This window comes from Podarcis vaucheri (assembly GCF_965113315.1).
Source record: "Podarcis vaucheri genome assembly, chromosome: 10".
Classification (NCBI taxonomy): Eukaryota; Metazoa; Chordata; class Lepidosauria; order Squamata; family Lacertidae; genus Podarcis; species Podarcis vaucheri.
Window position 1 is genome coordinate 42266312 of NC_138748.1, and position 16038 is coordinate 42282349.

Genomic DNA, 16038 nt, shown 5'->3' on the forward strand with positions numbered 1-16038 from the left:
AAAGGGGGGAAAGCTAATGCTTTTCTAGGCTGCATCAACAGTAGTGTCCCAATCTATTATTATTATTATTATTATTATTATTATTATTATTATTATTATTATTATTACTGACTCCCTCAGAAGGTGGGACTTTCATTTATTGGAAGTTTTAAAGCAGTTGTTGGATGGCCATTTGTCATTGATGCTTTAGTTGAGATTCCTTGCATTGCAGGGGGCTGAAATAGATTACCCTCAGAGTCCCTTCCAATTCTACAATTTTATGATTCTATCATTTGTATAAAGTTTTAATGCTCAGTGTTTATGCAGTACTTTAGTTAAGAATGCCTTTTTTTTGCAAAACTTAGGAATCAGAATAATAATAATAATAATAATAATAATAATAATAATAATAATAATAATAATTTATTTATACCCCGCCCATCTGGCTGGGTTTCCCCAGCCACTCTGGGCGGCTTCCAAAAGAATATTAAAATACTGTGATACATCGAACATTAAAAGCTTCCCTAAAAAGCTTACAATAACTTCTAAGCACCAGCACCAGCTCTGAGACCTGTGGGTATAGGGCGGTATACTTACTTACTTACTTATAAACAGTGCTTTTTCTGGGGGGGTGTAGGGGGACGCATATCCCTAAACATTTTGTGAATCTTTGTACTTTTGTCCATTTAATGTATTTATTTTTCCCGATTTGAACTATAAAATGGTGCTTTTCTTGAGTAAAAATGAGAGTACCCCTAAACATTTTTTTTTGGGGGGGAAGCTCTGCTTATAAATAATAGGGAAAGGAAAGAGATGGATCCAAGATCCAAGAGTTGTTTTGGAAAAATGCAATCGGCAAAGGAATGTGAAGTTGATTTGAGCAGCAGTAAGGCCTGGAGGGGATGAACTGGCGGAGGGTGAATTAATCATACTGGTTAAAACAGAATAAAATAGCACAGAAGTTCATCTTTGAACTAGCTTTAACACTAGTTAATTTTTATTGGCACTAGTTAATTTTCCTAGCCACATACACTGTTGCAACATGGAAAATTAAACTGAGAAGTTACTACAAAAAAGGGAGAATAAGTCTCTTAAATAAAATAATATACAAATTATTTGCTGATGGGCAATTCAGTTTCTTTTCTACTCTTAACCTCTTTTTGGGGTCATATACCACCTGCATGGGAGATTACAGTTTTAATATTAATGAAGACATTTGGAAGATGTATCTATTTTGTTTTAGGTATCTTGTTTTTTGCAATGGTTTTGGTTATGCAAATAAATAATATTCATATTCATCTATAAATACTAAAGTCTATGCTTAAACTTAAACATTTCTGTTCTCTTTAAAATATGTTTTAATATTCTGTTTTTGCTGCCACTAGTTAGAAGTCAAGTGAGAGTTTATACAATTGAGATATCCAAACCAATGTCAGAATTGAAGTGGGCAGACTAAACCAAGTAGCATATAACCTGCAGGAAGTAAATTTTAGGGCATTAATCAGTTGTCATGCTCATAAAGTTGACCAATAATTAAATGCATATAAATAAATAATAAGTACAGGTAGCATCACCGTTTAGCACACAAAAGGGAGTATTCAATGTACTGCCAAAAACCAAAATCTCAGTTTTAAAAAGGATCTGTAACTAAAGTTTCAATTTTAGATTTTTTTAATCACAGGAAACTTGTTTCCCCCTATTTGTTTTCTAGAATGCCTGTGTCCTAGCAACAGACCATTTGAACTTAAATTTATATGTTCCAGTAGATGTTTCCTCCAGCCATCTGAACTGGAAAACACACAGATATCAAAAGACTTGACCTGTTCAATTGCACGGGAATCAATTTACCATTTGTGCTACCTGGCCTCTGACTAGAAGCTCCCACTTTAGTTTTCAAATGACAGAAAACGTAATTTAGAGTAATTGCCTTTGGTGAATTACAGTCTTTTCTACACTACTGAAGAAAAAGAAAGGAATATCATGCCATCTGCACATAGGAAGGCACCTGGAAGTTAACTGAGCTCATTTAATAGCTGAAATAAAATGATAAAGGACCTAAAATTAAGGATCTGCCCATATCTCCAAAAGTTATGAGGTTTTTAGGCGAGGGGTCCACAATGGGCAAGCAGGAAGAAACAAGGTCTGCAAACTTTATGACACTGCTTCCTGGGTATTCCATGCAAAATGAAAATTGTAGTGTTGTTGGGATGGTCAGTCTGGGCAAATGCCTAATTTCTCCACCTTCTGAAACTGGCTTTGCAAGTGGTTCGAAGTGGCCACTGAAAGGGAACAATGAGTCCCATCCCAGCTTGTGGAGTGGCAACAGTTGGTACACATGGTGGTTCAACTTGCTTGCTTCTCTCACACTCTTGCCCCTAAGGCAGCTGTTTTAAATGGTGTATGCAAGGATGGTGGGCTTGACTGAAAGCAAACTAGCTGAACAGAAGAAATTACATATGCCTCATTGTGGCAAACTCAGATTGTTACCATTCCTTTACCTACATTACAGTTTTATGAAGTTTCTATTTTATACATAAATCTATTCTCCTATAAATTAATATAAATATAAATAATAATAAAATAATATAAATATAAATAAATATAAAAATATAAATAAAACAAATACTTCGTTTCACATTTGGTATCATTGGGAGAGTCACACATTCACCATGTATTTTCTTCACAAACACCACACTTGTTTTGTGTTTCCTTCATTGTCTAGTTTTTAATTTCAGTATTCACACTTACCTTGAGATCAAATATGTATACCTTTTCTTCGTCAATGCCTTTGCTAGCAGTGGCAGCACACTGGAAATCATTGACCTTTGGGGAGCACCAGGTTGGCTATCCCTGCCCTAGAACAACACTGTGTCCCGGCATCCTGAGGGGGAAATACCGGTAGTGGCTGCCAGGAGTAGCCATTGATGTTTCTGCTGCTGCCACTGGAAACAGGCATCTCCCATACCAAAGGAATGAATGAATGGTAGACCATAATAGAACTTTCATTTATGCTTTGTGAAGTTGTCTCCGGATGCATGCAAACTGGAAATTTCTTTTTGTCCCAAAATAAAAGTACACACTTGTATTTTGTTGCCCATTCATCTCGCATACCATGGTTTGTTTATCCCAAGCTTGGCTTGTTTTCCAGCTGCTCTTCTCCTATGCCTTTTTAGTTTCATGAGCATTTGGGATAGAGGTGAAGAAACAAATTATGGTTAAGCAACGTAACTGGGTTCAGACATAAAACCAACCCATAGTTAAAACAAGTCATGGCTCAGAAGTCAATACAAACCATGGTTTCACACCATGGCTTATTGGCATTAAATGACCCATGGTTAATCTGCTGTGTTGGTTTCACACATTCATACAAACCATAGTTGGGCTAAACAAATTACAGCCTAGTGCTATGTGAATACCAGGCCACTGTGTCCCTCTCCAGATTCCTTTTAAACATGTGCAATTTCTCCTACAACTTTTTGATCACTTTAAATTGCAGTGATCTCCTTTCTTATAGTCAAGTTATACCCAATCCCCACCTTGATGACCTAAAACATTTACACTATCATCCTTAACGGATGAGAGTTGTCCTAAACTGGATGCTTCCCAGCTCCTCACAGCTTCCTGTAGCTTTGTTTTCAGAAGCTGACAAATTTGCTCTATTTGCCAGAATCTAGTGCCAGAATCTAGACTTCCTTCAGTCCCCAAGGCAGTGCGTGCTTTCACCTTTGCCCTGTACTATGTTTGGCATGTCTCCAGTGTTTCATGCATGACTGAAATGTAACACTCTAGTTAGCAATTTCCCTCTGGCTTACATTCTGACACATGGCTAATTTTAAGTTCCATTAAAATATTCTGAAGGTGAATGATAATCCATCATTTCCCATTAATTTTTAAATACACAGCTTCACACAGAGACAAAACACATATACAATGAAAGGTTGAAGCGTGTTAGAATATGCAAAAAGCGAAAATAATCAATGAAGCAATGGAAACACTATATCCTTGAACATTTGCAACATAAAATAACTAGGAATGTGTATAAAAGAAAAGGGTACCTTTGACCAGCAGAGGGAGACAAATTAAAACTTCCAAGAGTGTGTCAAATTGGCTACTGGAGGATGTGATAGGATAAGCAGTCTGCCTATACAGTGGTACTTAATTCGTTCCGGAGGTCCGTTCTTAACCTGAAACTGTTCTTAACTTGAAGCACCACTTTAGCTAATGGGGCCTCCTGCTGCTGCTGCGCCACTGGAGCACAATTTCTGTTCTCATCCTGAAGCAAAGTTCTTAACCCGAAGCAATATTTCTGGGTTAGTGGAGTCTGTAACCTGAAGCGTATGTAACCTGAAGCGTATGTAACCTGAGGTACCACTGTAGATCTTTTCAGAGAAATCAGGCAGAAAACGCCAGACACAAAACAAGTCAATTTCAAAATGTTCACTGAAAGAGTTGGTATAGTGTAACCACTTAAAGAATGAGCTCTAGGAGGTGACTAGTTCAAATTTAATCATAACCACAAACTCACTAGAGCAGAGTGGTCCAACGCACAGCCCAAGGGCCACATGCGGCCCTCAGTGCCTTTTGGGGCGGCTCTCGGCAACATGTGATTCCCTGCCCCCAGCTCTTGTGCTGCAAGGCTTTGGGACAGAGACGTTGAGTCCTCCCACCTCCTTCCCAAAGCTCAGTTAGCGCTTTTCCAACTTGGGAAAGGAAGTGGGAGGGCTCCAGGACACTGCCAGAGCCTCTTACCTCCTTTCCAAAGCCCAGTGCCTCACTTACCTGGCTTTGGAAGGGCAGCGTGAGAAGAGAGTTGGCTCACTTGGTATTAATAGTTGAACCTCCCTGTACTAGAGGGCCTTAGGCGAACTACTACCTTTCACCTTTACCACTGCACCTCACCTCAGCATAATATGGAAATAATAGTACCTTAAAGGGATATTGTAAGAATTGTTGTGGTGATGTATGTGAATAGCTCTGAATGCTGAAAGTGCTATATAGAGTTGTTATGATTTCTAAATACGTTGTCTCTTGTCTGTTGCTTATGGGTGCAATATAGATGACTTTCCCCTATATACAGTGGTATCTCTGGTTATGAACTTAATTCATTCTGGAGGTCCGTTCTTAACCTGAAACCGTTCTTAACCTGAGGTACCACTTTAGCTAATGGGGCCTCCCACTGCTGCTGCACAGCCACCACGCAATTTCTGTTCTCATCCTGAGGTAAAGTTCTTAACCTGAGGTACTACTTCCAGGTTAGCGGAGTCTGTAACCCGAAGTGTTTGTAACCCAAGGTGTTTGTAACCTGAGGTACTACTGGTAGTACCTCCAGTTACAAACTTAATCCATTCTCGGAGGTCTGTTTCATAACATGAGGCCCACTTCTGCTAATGGCACCTCCCGCCATTAGCGAAATTACTTCACACTTGTAATTTTAAGTTTTATTTTTCTAAATGTGTGAAAATAATACTGTGAAACCCAGATACAAATATCTTAATATGCTTTCTGCAGAGTTGATTAAAGTAAAATTAGGATATTATCCCTTCCTTGTTCTGTACTGACAAAATCTGAATAGAGTTTGACATGCAAGGGTTATAAACCCCAGAACTTAAATTGAGAACTTAAAATCGTAAGATTTTATACACCATAAACATTTATTATGGGGTTCCACTTCCACTTCCCTTTTCCCACCCTAATAGGAAGGACTCCCTTTCCTGCACTTCTTGAACCCTAATTTCATAGCATTCACTGCCCTTTCTCTTTCTATATAGACTGAAATCCAGCCTTCCAATCCCAGTGGAATTTTTGCCTGTGCTACATATGGTGTGATTTCGTGATTTGTGATTTCCTGAAGAACTGATATAGTAACACTAAATTCCTCCTCCTTTTTTGCAAAAAAATTACAAGTTTTTGAGCTTTTTTGAAGCCAAATTCTATACTTCCAACATGGGTTGCCACACATCCAGATTTTCCCAGACATTACAGCGAAATTCCAGATGTATGGCAACCCTTTGAAACCTCATACACACTGCCTTCATACACACTGCCCAGGCTTGCACCCTAGCAGTTTGACTTCACCTCCATTGCCTCTTGAGACAGATGGATGCCAACAACAACAATACAGAACATCAGTTCCTTGGTTTAGTGCGGATGTGGGCATTCAGCCAGTTTGGGTCTCTGATATATATTTTTTCTTATATGCTACAATACAATCACAACCACATATTTTGTTATTTTCTCCAGAGGAGGATAGTGTTGCAGGTATGAGGTTGTAACCTTGATTTTGGGAGGTCTATATTTTGTGTCTTGTTCTGCCACAAATTTTCTTTATGTCTGTGTGGAAACAAACATTATTTGTTTACGAGTAATCAGATTCCGACATCTAATTAATTGTATGTCAGCAATTCAGGTGCACATACGACTGGTTCTATACAGATTAGGTCTGCTTCGGGTAATTAATATAGGAAATCTGCAATGCATGCAAAAGGCTGTGTGTTGTAGCACATTAACCACATTATAGGCATCTCTCAGGTCCTAATGTCTCAGTAAAATCATGTAGTAACTATTTCCTACCTCAAAGGGGTGCTGTGAGTATTAATTGTTGAAAGGGCGGTGAAGCAGCCTGATGATCTGTGGAGAGGTAAATACGATCCCCCCCCCCCCATTTGGTCTCTGAGGGTCTGTCAGTTCTAGCTTGGGGCTCATTTACATGATCATGTGCACACCCACCCACCCTTTGTTATAAACGTGGCTAATTTGACATAGCTTCCCTGAGTCAACAAATTCACCTCAGCATACCCGTTTGCTGTCTCAAATGTCAGTGTAACAACCCTAAAGGAGCACAACACGTAGACATCAGCTAACAGAGGAGGGAAATTTCACCCAGCCCCTTCTCACTTATACAGGTATTGAGTGTACATGCTTTCACAAGGACAAGAGAGGTGAGACACCCAGGAGCTGTTCCTTTGCTTTCAAACCCACTTCAATCTCTGATACACCCTTTGATAATACAAAGAGATCTGAGATGGAAAGAAATTAAGCGGTTGCTATTTCAGGGTAATAGTTTGTGTAAATGACCTCCTGGACTCTGGGTTACTTTGAAGCAATATGGGGGGAAAGCTGATTTTTTTTAAGGAGGTGTGACATTTCTCTCAGGAGGATGTCATTGCTGGATTTATTGTGCAGAAATAGTAAGCACTTTCAATTCCTGCCATCCTCCAAGAGAGGAACATATTACCAGAGGAAAAGCATAGACTGTAGTCCGCCTCATTATTTAATGTTCTGCTAAGAGGTTTTTCCTCTAAAGTTATGCAAGGATAGAGGGCACTATGGCCTTCCCCATTTGGCTGCTTATGTAAGAATGGATATCTTGCTGGAAACATGCCATATCATCTGGCACTGGAAATCCTTTAATTAGGTTTTTATTACTAAGGGGGGCTGTGGTGGCTAGTGTTGTGGGCTGTGGGGGCACTGCAGATGAGATAGCATGCTACCATTTACCAGGAACATTGAAGGACCAAAAAATTACATTCATAAGAGAGAGGGGCCAGTAAACACCAGTAGCCGCCCCCTCGGTAGGAGATTCAGTATCCTCTACCATGCTCAGCTTTATGGGAAGTTTGGGGGGAGAAGCACTTGTGGGGAAGTATTCCTCCAAAGATTTTGGAGGGAAAAAGACAGGCGTCAGGGTATCCCCTGCTCACAAGGGTCGTGTGGGTTAAAACAGTAACTTTATTCAGAGGAGTAGTGGGGGGTTCTGCATCTCTGCATATTATTGGGGTGGGCTTCGAAGTAGTTCAAGGGCAGCACCGAATCCCCCACATAAAAATAGAAATAAGCTTCTCCTCAGTGTTGTTTCTCTATGGGTGGGGCAGTGAAAATTCATGGGAGGAAAAGAGGCGGCTCAGACTCAGCTGCCACTCTAGCAGGCCAGGGCCGGTTTGAGCCGGTTGAGACTGGTTGAGACCGAGCTGGAATGAGACATCAACTGTTGTTTAGGCTGAGGTTCTGCCGCACCAAAGCTGACTGGAATCTCTGGACTGGATCACACCCAGAAGATCCAGGAGCCGCAATCCCTGCTAGAATATGCTACTGGAGCCAGAGCTCAGAGCAAGTGCCAGTAGCAGCAGGGTTGCATGGAAGCTGTGGACAGGCTTTATGCCTGGAGATGGGAGTTTTTGCCTGCAGGAAGGGCAGCCAGAGCTGCTCCAGCTCAGAATCCAACCTGGGTTTTGTTTCTCTCCGTCTTCCAGCTAGAACTGGTTTAGGGGGAAAAGAGGCCTCTCAAGTATCGGTTTTCAGGGAGAGCAGCTGGTGTGGAACCAAAGTGTGGGGGAGGGGTGCCAGCTTGTCTGTGAGCACAGAGTGAATGTGGGAAGGGGGGGGGAGGGGAGCTTTTTCCTTTTGACTCTCACACGCATTCACAATAGAAATGTGCTGTACAGACACCAAAAGGAGAGAGCCTGCCACAAATACATTTCACAGAAAACCCCACCTTCACATATAGTCATGTGTGAACAACATACAGGCTGCACACCTCCCGTAGCTTCACATAAAAACAAAGTAATGAGGTTAAACATCAGTGTGTGATATTCCCCCCCCAAGCACTGAGGCAGGCAGAATGCCCATGTGCAGAACAAAGGTCATATTGCATCATGCACAAGAAATGTGTGTGCAATACCAGAATTAGAAGCATATCTTTATAAGCTCCACCGACACAAATATATGGACAACACAAAATATACATACCCTAGAGTGATGCATGCGCTTCTTGATAAAAAATACTAATATAACTTTAAAAACACTGCAAAGTACATTAGTGTTGATTATCTACAAAGTTAAGGGTCTATTATTTTTATTCTTCAATTGTTCATTTGTGCCATAATGTAAATATCCTGTTCTAAAGACAAGTTTCTGCATGTAAGCTATCCTTTATATATTGTAAAATAATACATGTGATTCACTGGTATGGGAAGATGCATGTTCTGTCTAGCCCATTCTTAACAAAATCAAAATCTTTCCTCAGACCGTGCCTCCTTTTTGTTTCAAAAGTAAAATTATGCAAATATTCTTGTGTTACCCTTGGATATGCCTTCTCTGTTGTTTCAAATTTTAACAATTGCCCACAACTACTGAAAGTCAAAATTGCCTCTGGAAAAAACGAATAGTCACAAGACAGTGGTAAAACTTTATTTTAAATATACAAAAATAAGAATCTCAAATGAAAGATATGTGCGCCCACACACACATGCACATGCACACACACACACACATCCCACATATTCAAGACTATAATTTTTACATCATGAATGAATAAAAAATTGAAGTGTGATATTCCACAGCTATTTTGAATTTTTTCCCTAGCATCCAAGGATGGAGCTACATATTACCTTGAGAAACATGTGTTTCATGTTTGATGAGGTAATATGAATACAAGAATAGGGGAGAATCAAAAAAGTGGGAAGGTGAGGTGTTTAACCCTTCCCATGTCAACCAGTTCTCCTACTCATTTACACACTCACACACCAACACATCAACTGCTTCCCCCTAGCTAGGCTTATTCTGGTCTCAGAACTCAGTCAGGGGGAAATGGGCTCAAAATAGCCAGAGGAAGGAAACTTGGCAGGAAGTATCAGCAGGCAGGGGATGGGTTAATACATTCTCCTCCTCCTCACTGTTTCTTCCCTGAAGCATTATCAGATACCATCAATCACTGATTTAGCCCGGTTGTTTTCCTCTTTCCTTTGTGTTAATCTAACTGTGCTTTCACTATGTACAGGTTTCTCCATACCTAAGGAAGCAACAGTATTATTAAGACATTACAAAGATTACTTTCAGTCCATTGACTTGCTGGAATCATGAACAACTTTTCAAAGAAAAAGCAAATAAGTTTAACTAAGAATTAGCTCGTGTCACATTGTCATTTTATGAAGAAGCTACAATATCATTATAATAATACTGCCTGTATCCTGGATTTAACATATGAGCAAAGTGCTTGAAACTGTCTTGCGAAATCTGGTTTTGATTAATAGAATCAGAGTGTTTGCAGGAAAATACCTCAAAAGGTCATTTAGTCCAACCCCGTGCTGATGCAGGAAATCCCCGATGCTTACCATTCAACATCTGCTTAAGAACTTCTGTCCCACTGACAAATAGAAGTTCTTCTGAATGTTAACCTAAATTCTGTTTCTTGTAGTTTGAACCAAATGGTTCAGGCCCCACTCCCTGGAACAACAGAAATCTATGTAACAGCTCTTCAACTATGCAAATATGGCTATTACAGGTGGCAACAATTTTGCACAGAGCATCCATTCCTAGCCCCCATGCATGTCAGCAGGGTGCACATAAGCACCTGCTTCACCTGTTCTGTCCCCCATTCCACCCACTTCTGGGTCCAAAAGGACCCATGTTTTGGCAGTCACGTCAATTGGATGCACGCAAAATGGTCACAACCTGTATAGTGCCTCTAAATCAACCCTTCTCTATGCTATATATACCCAACTCTTTCAACCTTTCCCCATAGGATGTAGTCTCCAGGTCTTCATGATCTTTGTCATCCTCCTCTGTATACATTCCAGTAATCTTAAACTGCAGTGCTCCAAACTGGCCATGATACTCCAGGTAAGGTCTGACAAAAGCAGAACAGATTGGTACCATTGCATTGTGTGATGTGGTCAATATACCTCTGTTGAATCAACCAAGAATTGCACTAACCTTTTCAGCTGCTGTATCACACTGCTAACTCATGTTTGTTTAGATTGTGGTCTACTAAAACCCTTGGATCCTTCTCATGGGTACTGTTATAAAGCCAGGTGTCATTCATAATGTATTTGTTTGTTTGGTTCTCCCTCTAAAATGAGATTTTATAGCCTGCATCTTTGCTAGCCCAAAGTTTGCAGTATCCTTTTTGACCAAGTTACTTTCTTAAGACATTTGGAACCTTTATCTTATTCAATTTTTTTCTGCCCACAGATGGAGACTTGTTTCCTCTAACGTCTGAAAACTCTGTGAGTAAAATATTCACTTACTAGCTATGCTAAGTGTCTGTGATTTATTCTAGCCTAAGTATCTTTGTGGGGAACATTTGTTTAAAGTGGATAAAGGCAGATATAAATCTAACCAAGTTTTATTGTGCATGGAGCAATCACCATTGTACTGACTCTGCTACAAGAGAGTAAGAATCTCTCTTTCCAACACAGATTCTCTCACCCTATACAGTGAGCTAAATTACGCAGTACTTGGTCTCATTCATTGAGGAGCACATCCCCCATGTCTGGATGGTCTAGGATAAGGTTGAGTGTATGAGTTGCTGAGTCATACACTCCTATTGGTTCAGGAAATATGCCTACATGTAGAGATGGGTATAATAGTCTCTAGGTTATTGCTTTCATTATGTTTTGTCCTATCCTGGTCTTGTCCCTTTCCTGTCCTAATTGCTGTCAGGGTCTGACTCTGAATTGTGAGAGTCAGGGGAAGAGACTGTGGGTTTTACATAGCAGCATTAGCTAGCATGGTAATAGTGTTAGTGGATCTCTGTACATATATATCTTTACCTCAAAGACCATAAGAACTTCTTATAGTAGATAGTAGCGTTTAGCTTTATATTGTGTTTGGAGACAATAAACACTTTGCTACTTTGAACTTTGTGGGAGAGAAATTTTCCCCTTAAATGGGGACTCCGGAAGAAACTGTTCTGCTGGAAGCAGGAAACTCTGAAAACTCTCTGAAAACTGCTGGGGCTCCTCATACTCTGCTGATACAACACACTGTTTGAGGTGTGGTGAACTACCAACTGACTTTCACAAGTCACCAACAGACACCCACCTTGTGGGGGTAATAATTATCCATTTTATCTGTATTGACATTAGCAGAGTAATTTTTAAGATCAATGAATCATTACATTTGTATGCCCCCTTATGCTCAATGCAGCTTACAACATATACAAAATTATATAACTGCAAACATAACAAAAGTAGTAGTCATAAAAAATACACAAAACATCAGAAAGTATGCAACCAAATAGAACCATTTCCACATAAATCATAAGATACAAAATGAAGATACAAAAACAGTTATATTACTAAGAAATAGTTTAATTCTACATAGGAGGTAACTTTAGACTATGAAGGTTTTATCTCACCCCCAGCTGATATGAATCAACAGAATTTAGAGATAATTGTTTCTACTGAAACTAATATACAAGCTGATGAAACATCCTGCAAGGCCGTCCACATATGTTTGGCTCTTGGCAGGAACCAAATGATTTATATCTGTGAGTCTTCAACACCCAAGGCTGTGATTACCCAAACCTTCTCATCCTGGCATGCCCAGGCTTCTTCATCATCTGGGGGTTCAGTAACAAGAGTCCAAATTCCCTCTCTCTCCAGGAATATCTCCATTTTATAACTCCAGTTTGAGTAGTTTGAACTATTCAGTCTCTCAAGTGACAACCGGAGTGCATTCCTTGAGCCATAGTGATACCACCACATACTTCATCAACAGGCCACTATGCTCTCACCTTCTTGTAGACCAGACCAGCAAACAGAACTTGAGAAGCTGCAACTGGAGCACTCCAGACTCTCGCTGGCTGACTCAGGCTCTTGCAGATGTGTCCTGGGCCCATAACCTGTTATTATTTCTGAAAGTCAGTTGGCCCATAACCTGTCAGACATGGACCCACACTTCAACCAGTGTGACCAGCAGAGTTTGCTCAACTCCAGCAAAGTCTTCCAGCAGAACATCAGAGTTTTCCTGATTTCCAGTAGTCAGTTTTCTCCAGAGTTCCCACTCAAAAAACCTCCTACCCTACTCAGCTGAGATTAAAGTATAAAGTGTTTATTGTCTCAAGAGACAAGACAAATCTACTAACTGCTATAATACTGTTCTTCTGGTCTTAGAAGTAAAGAAACAAGCATACAGAGAGATCCACTAGCACTTTACCATGCTAGCTCACACTGCTGTGTACACCTAACACAGGGGCTCCCAGACTCTCCCCCTGTCGCCCCCAGATAGAGAATGCAATGCAACCTTGACTTTTATACCAATCTCTGCATGTATGCACATTCCTGAGATAAAATGAGGGTAGATGAGTCAGCAAGTCAGACTTTTGGCCTTGTAATATTGCTATGCTACCCAGTACACCTGGTGTTCTATCTCTAAATAAGATAACAAGATCCAAACGTGGGGGGCATGCTAGCTCAAGACATAGATCAAGCAATTAGTGCAATTTCACACCTTATTCAAATTACATCAACAAGCTACCTATATCTTGTACTTTCTATATATACCCTAATCTTGCCAAGTGGTAGCAAAATTCCAGAAGTCTTGGCACTTTACCAGGCACAGTGGAGACTAGTGTCTTTAAAAACTATTGTTTATTTTACACATATTTACACCTGAGGGGGTGCACAACATTGCACCCTAATAGTGTCTCTTGTTGCTTCACTCATAGCTTCAGCAAGCTTGGATTCAAAGCAGCAGCCTGTAATGGCCCTCAGTCTCCCAGTGCAACCTCTCCCAGCCAGTGTGCATGTAGTTCTTCCTACTTTTATTCTTCCCAGCAGCTTTTGCAGAAAACACCACCTCCTCTTCTGCTTCCAGCATCCCCTCTGTTACCCTGGCAACCTCCATTTCAAAAGCCTCCCGTGAAAAGCACTTTTTCCTGTGGTCACATCACAGTCCCTGCAATCCTGGTAGCCTCCCCCTTTCTTGTCTGATGCTGAATGTCTCACCTTTGGCAGGGCAGTTGCCTTTGTTTTTTGATGGCACCTCTTTAAGCCAATCTCCTGAGGGAGCTGGCAACTTCAAACTCCACATTTGCTAATTTAAAAAACTATGGGGAGAACCTGGCACCCAGGAATTTTAGGGGATCCTTGCCTCCTGCAAACCCATAACAGAATTAAAGCACTGCTTTCCATTCAACCCCCAAAATGTTATGTCTGACAAAATCTGTGGTAGATGTCCACTATCCCAATTTCTCTGCTTTTATTATAGCTGGGGGGAGGGGGCTGATAAGGAAGGTAGTCTAACCTTATCAATCACATGAGCCTGATTTGTGGCACATCATTTATCAAATTTGATAATGGAGGTTCCACTCACTATCATCAAACCTTCCAGACACTGCACCAATCAATGCTGCTCTTCTCAAATACCATACTCATTTTCCGCAATTTGGGCCTTACGTTCACTTGCCTTAAGTTCCTCCCACATTCAAACACTCCTGATTCCATGTCTCCATCCCTCAGTATTAATCAGGCTGACAAAATACCGTAGTTTTCTACATGGAAAATTTCTATTAGTGATTTTGACTCATTGGCTGGCAGCTGGCCCACGCTACACTGAGTTGCTGTCTAAAGCATGGAAAAATATTGCAGAAAGATGTGATTTTGACATCAAATATCACATCTTTCTAGTACAAAATGATTGGATCTCCATATGTGGCAAAAGGCTTTGAACAGAAACAATCCTGAGGTACTACTACAACACTGCATTTCCCTCATGAAGCCACTATAATCTGAAGCAACTAAAATATTTGCATTTATAATTGTCTCTGTTCTTTCTACTATAGGCTAATATTTATATTTAATTATTTTATTAAGCCTATTTATTTCTAGGCTGTCACAAAATGTCCCAGAGACGGGTGGATAGCATCACAATAAAAACAACAGTTAAAACAGCAATGTACAAATAGACAAATAGCTATGACTACATCCTGCTGGATGAATAATTTGATATTATCTCCATAGCTACTACACCAAGATAAACTGGTCCAAAACTCACCATGTTACCTCTTACTCTTTGTGATAAAATCTTATTGTTTTAATTACCTAGTATTGCCATATAATACATGGAGTTAAAAATAATCCATATACTTAAGCTTTCTAATGTTAATACCACTGTCCCAACTGTCACTCTGTCATTTCAAACTGCCATCTTCTGTTGATTCCTTCAGTTAGCACCTAGTTCTGAACCTCTTTTCCATTGACTATTTATCCATAGCATTCTATGCAGGCCGGCTGAATGATGTTTTACTGACCTGCAGACAGTTTTTCCCGGTCATGTGGCCAGCATGACTAGGCCACTTCTGGTGCAACGGAACACTGAAACCAGAGCAGCGCATGGAAATACTGTTTACCTTCCCGCCGGAGCAGTACCTGTTTATCTACTTGCACTTTTTTTGGCGTGCTTTCAAACCTAGCTCCTGCTAGCTTGACAGGAGCTGGGACCAAGCAACGGGAGCTTACCCTGTCGTGGGGATTTGAACCGCTGACCTTCTGATTGGCAAGCTCAGTGGTTTAGACCACAGCGCCACCCGCGTCCATATATATATAATTACTGAGCATTACATCCATATTTGGTTATGCCAAGTAAGCTCAATATCTGTGTTTCTTTGTGAGAAAAGGTTTGATTTATTAGTTTGCAATCCTAAACACACCTATAAGGGAATAAGCTCCAGTGAACTTCTGAATAAAGAAGCAATGCATTGTGCTTTTAATCATCTAAACCATCTTAACAAACACTCCTTAAATACAAAAAAAAAATGTGTAGCTCTCTGTAGATTAATATATTTTTTTTAAATCCACCAAAGAAAAAATAACATGAAAACATTTGTTATACTCAAGCTAGGAGCTATGACTGCATAGAAACCATTTTCTCAGTGTGAATCCCCAGCTGGATGGGAAGTCACTCTTGCAAATGGAAGTTACATGGGCAATTTCCCAGCTCAGTCCAGCATCTGCAGCTATATGCATGTAGCCATTTAGAAAAAAATATAGAAATCCTATTTGTCCAGGATGGAGTGGGGAGTGCTAGATTCAGCTCCTCCTGCTCCCCACTCCCCACACAACTGCTTGGCATGATTTAAGCTTTCCCCCTAAAAGGGCTGAACAGTGCGCACTGTATTTTTCCATATATAAAACTAGGTTTTATAAAATATTATGTCAAAAATTAGGGGACGTCTTATACACGGGGCCATCTCCCCCCATTTACTTAAATATGAGTCCTCAAAAATAGGAGGCGTCTTATTCATGGGGGCATTTTATAGACGGAAAATACGGTAATTTA

General features: G+C 40.3%; 2 long non-coding RNA genes across 2 annotated transcripts in view; one reads left to right on the plus strand and one right to left on the minus strand.

Annotated features, from left to right (window-relative positions):
* LOC309541869 overlaps positions 1-6917 on the minus strand; it is a 39730-nt gene extending 32813 nt beyond the window's left edge. Inside the window, exon 1 of the long non-coding RNA XR_014223992.1 lies at positions 6550-6917. This is a non-coding gene — a long non-coding RNA (uncharacterized lncRNA). The remainder of the gene's footprint in view (positions 1-6549) is intronic.
* A 256-nt stretch (positions 6918-7173) lies between these two features.
* Positions 7174-15478, plus strand: LOC309541858. The gene is made up of 3 exons (XR_014223976.1): positions 7174-10596; positions 10948-10982; positions 14974-15478. It is a non-coding gene; the product is annotated as an uncharacterized lncRNA (long non-coding RNA).
* Positions 15479-16038: the final 560 nt, after the last annotated feature.